The sequence below is a fragment of the Rhyacophila brunnea genome, unplaced genomic scaffold, assembly GCF_057557595.1.
Source record: "Rhyacophila brunnea isolate RB1 unplaced genomic scaffold, BYU_Rbru_1.0 scaffold_51, whole genome shotgun sequence".
NCBI lineage: Eukaryota > Metazoa > Arthropoda > Insecta > Trichoptera > Rhyacophilidae > Rhyacophila > Rhyacophila brunnea.
The window spans coordinates 2651715-2658198 of record NW_028233182.1 but is presented as its reverse complement, the minus strand read 5'-3'; positions in this window follow the sequence as shown (position 1 = coordinate 2658198).

Below are 6484 nucleotides of genomic sequence, written 5' to 3'. Positions count from 1 at the left end.
GGATTTACTCGATTACTATATGTCCATATTTATTATATTTTTTTGACTCTATCCAAAGATTTTACTAAAAATATTTTTTGCGATCTTAGTTAAAACAACTTAAAGGGTGTTTCAAAATCAAAATGAATAATCAAGAGATTCAATCTGTCAAAAAATTAAAACCTAGACTTTTTGTCATCTAAATATTTATCTCTAACGTTAAGTATCCTATAACTTTGAGGAAGATGATGACAAAAAAATATCAAGGATAAATCGTATAAAGGGGTATCGTTAAAATTAAAAATTAATATCTAATGGATTTCGGCTCGAGATTAGCTCTTAATCTTTTTGCGCGCTCTTTACTGCCAAAAAGTTGTACGATATTAATTTAATGAATCCTAGTTCTATTTAATTTAAATACCATATTCATTATAAGATACTATTACCGTTCTGTTATGAATTTTTCACATTCAACAAATATAAATGTGGGTTGCTTCTATTTATTCTAGTTGCTGAGTTACTCATCTAATATATACAATAAAATAATATACCCAACTAACTATTTCCTAATTTTCATCGTAGACTATGGCGGAAATCTAAATTTTTTTTGGTATAACGGCATATTTTGTTCTAAATATCTTCGCTAATTGAAATTAATTCTGAATCTGCTCATAAATACTAGAATTTAAAAGTTAAACCAATGCCAAACTTAAAACATTGAAAATTATGGCTTTGTGACAAAATTATGAAATTCCACCGCCTATTCTTTGTTAAGCATAATCTAAGACGTCAATCGAGACCAAATAAGCATGCAATAGCAATTTCAAGGGAAAATACAGCTTTAAATAGTTTCATTGGATGTTTTTGTTGTAAAATTGGACTTTTTGTCACCCTCTGCATATAAAACACAGCCTATAAACTTCTAATAAAACTATCTGAGAGTACAGGTAAAAAATATGAATTTTATTGCTTCTAAATACATCAATTCTATAATGCTTGCGTTTACTTCATGCTTGGAAAAGATATAAGATTAGAGATTATCCAAAAAAAAATATTTTTATCAGCCTGGCGAATATTTATAATTGTTTAAATTTGGTTTCTAATTTAATTTTTGTGCAAAATTATGATGAAATCGTCAGATGAAAGTCTAATTTATGATTAAAACGTCAATTAAGAAAAAAATAAAAAAAATTATGTTTTAAAGGATGATTTAGTATTAAAGCTTTATTGTTTTTTAAAAAGTCTTATTAAACTTAATAAGTTAAAAATAAAAAATAAAAAATAAAAAATAAAAAATAAAAAATAAAAAATAAAAAATATATAAAAAATAATTTTTCATATATATGTTGCTAATTTGTGTATATTCCAGTCTCTTATGCACTTAAATAGTAATTTATAGCGTAAAAAGACAAAAGGCATAAAAAATAATATATAAAGAAATAAGTTAAAGATTGTAATATTATTTTCATCGAAACTGTTAATACAATATTTATTTTAAACAAACTCCATTTGTGATAGGCTAGTACCTTTTCTTATTTGTTTGAAAGAGAAATCATGCCTTTAGAATTGCATTTTGAGCGTTTTATCGCAAAAAATATAACAAATTTTCTTTTTCGTAAAAGAATCACTTAAAAATAAATTATTGTGTTTTATATATAAAAGAAAGGGACAGTGAAAATATCAGAAGATGCATGCGCAATAACACAGTAATCCATTTAGACTAAAGACCTAATAAATCGGATGGTTTATTCTCAAATCAAATAATTTTGGTATATCATGAAAATATACGATAAATACTAAATATAATCTCAAATCAAATAATTTTGATATATCATGAAGATATACGATAATATTATATTAAAATGATACAGAATAAATACTAAATATAAAAAAAACCATAAAAGAAGTGAAATATTTAATTAAAGACACTTTATATAACTATAAAAATATCGTTCTTTATTTTGTATATTTTATTGATAATTATCACAAGGCATACCTGATGTTGTCTAGTATTTAGGCTGTATAGCAGAAAATAGCACTTTGAATAATTATTAGATTCAGATTTTATTTAATTAAAAACACACCAAAGGAATTAATATTGATAAAATTTATTTGAATATTTTGTACAAGAAAATTCAAATTGCATCAAAAAGAAATTTAAATTTAATATTGATTTTTTCGAAGAAAGTACACATGCTAAAAGAAGCATGGTTTTTTATATGTATAAAAAATAAATACCTATTTAAAAATTTGAAGTTTCGATTCAAGAAAAAACAATTATTATTTTGAATATTTTTGTGGTCATTATGGAGCATTTTTATGTGAAATATCTGAAAATTAACCATGAAATAATTTACGTAATTTATTGTGTGAAAAGATTTAGTAAAAAAGCTAATTGTAAATAAAATACACGTATAATAGCTGCATATTTTACATTTACTTTCTTTGCTAAAGTTTTATTTACTTTCGAACATAAAGTTATTTAACATGCATTTCTCAATATAATATACTTTTTTTAGTATGACCAACAGCAAATTTATTCCAAGGTAATTCAACATAGATATTTTGTTTTTATGGCAGGGGATTTAAGTAATTCACGTGGCTGTTTTAATCTTACTAAGTACACTTCTAAGATATAACCATTAATATTGTGCTTGAAAACAAGCAATAAATTCAAACTTATGCAAAAAAAGCCTGTAATCATACTATAAATCTTATGGTTCTTATTGTATCCTATATTTTTGACATTTTTGCAGAATTTAAGCTATGAATATAAAGTAGTTTTTTAGGCAAAAACTCATGTATAGAGTCTACCAGAATGCAGTAAAATGATAAATAATTTCGTATGACAAACTAAATCAATCAACGCTCTGAGAAACATCTCTAATATAACAACCATGGTTTTTTTAATTGTTATTGCATTCTGGAAATCGATCCAACTCCTTTTAACACCAAAATAATAGAAGAATGCTAAAAGCGAAAAGATTTCTGTTACCCTTGGTTCCTACTATTTTTTATTTAATTCATCGCTGTATGGTTGCATTAATTACGTGTTCTTAGAGTTTGAAAATATTCTTGCCTGCGACAATTCAAACTTAAAATCGTGCAAATTATAAATATAGGTCGAAAATACCTGCATGTAGAAAATTTCAGGCTTAGGCCTAAAAATAGCATTATATGAAATATGAAATGGTGGGAAATTTGATCTGGTAAGATTTTTAAATAGATAACTGGTGCTTCTAGAAACGTCGTATATATTAATTTGAATATAATGAAGTGCAAAAAGGAAAAGTTGCTGGCAATAATGTAAATAAACACGCCGGAATTTTAGGATTGTTTTATTTTTTAATATGATTTTTAAGAATTGTGATCTAGAAATGAAATAAATTGGCGTATATATCCCAATATGTCCCTACAATATAAATGATAAGCGTTGTAATAACAGCAATTTATGGGATTCTTATTGCTATTTGTGTTATTTCTATGCATATAATATTTTTAAACTAATCCCTACTATTTTTTTCAAACAAAATAATATGTGATTGAATTTGTTTATAAAATTAATTAAAATAAAATATAGTGAAAGTATCACAAAATCCGATCCAATTTTTGGTGTATTTATTTAATTTTATACAAATTAAATGCGTTTTATATCTTTATTAAGTAAAAATTAGTTCTTATTTTCAAGTCTACATGTTTAGGGCAAATATTCACCTACAAAATTATCATTTCATATTGATTTTTTTCTAATATTATAAAATTTTTGCATGGTATAATATTGTTGTATATTATTTTTTTTGAGATATGTAATTCTATTTTTTGTGTCATTTTGAGACTTTTTGGCCAAAGTGTTTTTATTCACCTCAAATCTATTGTATAATACTGCTTTTATAAGCTTCTTCGATCTTTTAAAATGAAATTTATATATTATTTTGACACAATTAACCATCGTAATGATATTTTTTAACTTAATATGGTATAGTATATTTTCTAAAAATCGTTATAATTTTTTGGGTAATTTTAAATTATGAACAAGAGAATGCAAATAAAATCTAGAGCACATAAATATTATCATTTCAATAATTTCAAAAAACAAATATCCGGTATATATTAGAAGCAAATATGCATTATATTTATATCTTCATTAATTTTTATTCACATTGTAGACGTAGAATGGATTATTAAGGAGGTAAATCGTCTTTTTTTTTATTAAATTTTCGTTAAAACGTTGAATAAATATTGCGTAAAAATAACAGAAAAATATATAGCGATCAAAAAAACCTCAGTTTTCTTAAAACTACTTTCAACCACTATTTCGGGTATGAGTATCGACTAAACGTTCGTTACAACAAGAATGTTCTTACGTGCCTTTTAACTAAACAAAATTTGCCTTTCAAGTAACAGAATCCTTTTATATTGAATATTAAAATCCTTTTTTTTGAATTCGGTATGCTTATGCACACCATATATTCATAAATGTCGAAATGATTTTTAGAAGAATTATAAACTGATCATTCAAGCTTATAAAGTATGCGGAATGATATTTCACTCAAAATGAATAAGAATTTTATTTTTCTATTCGAATTTTATTGGATTTAAACTGTGTGTCTATTGGTTTTTTTATTAAATTTAAGACGAATAAAAAAAAAGTCGGTCAAAAAAATTGGCATATATAAGTGAATGCATATGCATAATTTTAATTAAGAAAGACGTTCGTTGGCCTATTAAAATAAAATACTAATACCCGTGCTGGAGCGGCAACCAATAATATTAAAATTTTTGATCAGCGTTAGTAATATTCTAAAATAGCCAACCATTCACAATTCCCTTATTTGGAAAGTGGCTGTTTCTATATTTTAGAAGAATCAAGTTTTTTAGTTTCATCGATTTATATTTTAATTAAACAAACACAATAATGATAGCAGTATATAAATCAGAGGAAGGTGTCAAAGGATGCATCAAGGAGTTGTGAAATATTCCTAATGGGCTGACTACGTCTAAATAGATAAAATTTCCATAAAAAAACTTAACCGATAAATAAATATTTCTATTTTTATGAATACTAGGGCAGCAAAACATTTTCGGGAAATCCCATGCCAAAATATTTTTCTTTAGATTAAATAACATGATTAGAAATTGTTACCATATATGTTCGCCTATTTTTGTACCGCATTTATGATAATATATAAAAAAATCACACATAAATAAGAACAGATTTTTTAAATGAAATAAATATGAAAAGAATATATTTACTAACGAATATTCTGATATTATTTATAAGACTAGATTTAATAAAAAGTGGAGAGAAGATATCAGCTGTAAAGGATAAAAATAATACAGCTTCCGAACATATAACACTTCAATATATTATCGATGCTAAAATTGATCAAATATATCGAAAAAAATTTGAAGTTGGAAGGAGAGGGGGAGGGATAATAAAAAGTTTCGATACATCTAACCCAGATGTGTCGAAAGATACATAAAGGAACAATTAAAAAATAAAATAATCGCAATTTTTCAAAAAAAAAATTGTTGGCATTAAATTCTACTTTTAATTTATTGATTTATCAGGATAAATTTTCAATTTTTTCAACTTTATAATTTAAAATTAAGTATACTAATGAGAACTTTTCTGAAAAATAAAAGCATACAAAATCAAAATATATTTTCTTTTAAAATTATTTTATTTAGATCGTAAATTATATCAAATATTGTTCAAATGATGTTTAAGCTAATAATATACGATCTGTAGCAAATGAATTCACACTTATTTATAAATGCAAAAATTGAATAGTGCAATAGGTCATAACTTGAATGGGGTAATATCAAAATTCAAATATTAAGGATTTAGGAATGCAGACTGAAGCCAAAGCATATTCAAAAACAATAGTATTGAGGAAGAAACTTGAAATCATAAGTCTTGAGAGAACAGGTCTGTAAACATGATTAGGCGAAAAGAAGCGCAGTCAAATATTTTCCTAAAAGCAATCCAAAGTTATGTTTGAACAACCATAAATAGCTAAAAATCAATAGAATCATATAGCAAAATAAACTCTATATTGGGAAATAATGTTTTTATTAAAGAAATGGGAATACCCACTTAAGCAGAATCATACACACAAAAGATAGAACTAAAAAGTCATAATTTTGTAATTCTGAAATTAGAAGATTGATTGTGGGAATTTGCGAGGATTAAGAAGCTGAAAGAATGAAAAAATTCCCCCTTTACAATAATACAAATTTTTATTTAAATAACCTCAAATTATACGAACTCAATCAACCCATAAAATAAGTTCTAGTATACATAGAATAAAATATTTATAAAGGTTGTATGATTGTGCGACGCTATAAAAAGTGGCCGTGGATTCTATTCCCACCACAAAAAAATTGAATTCTCTCAAAAATTAAAAATACCCGAAAGGGAGCGGTTAATTAGAATAGATAAAAATATTCCCTGACAATATTTACATGCCAATAGAAATTAAGAATATCTTTTCTAATGCAT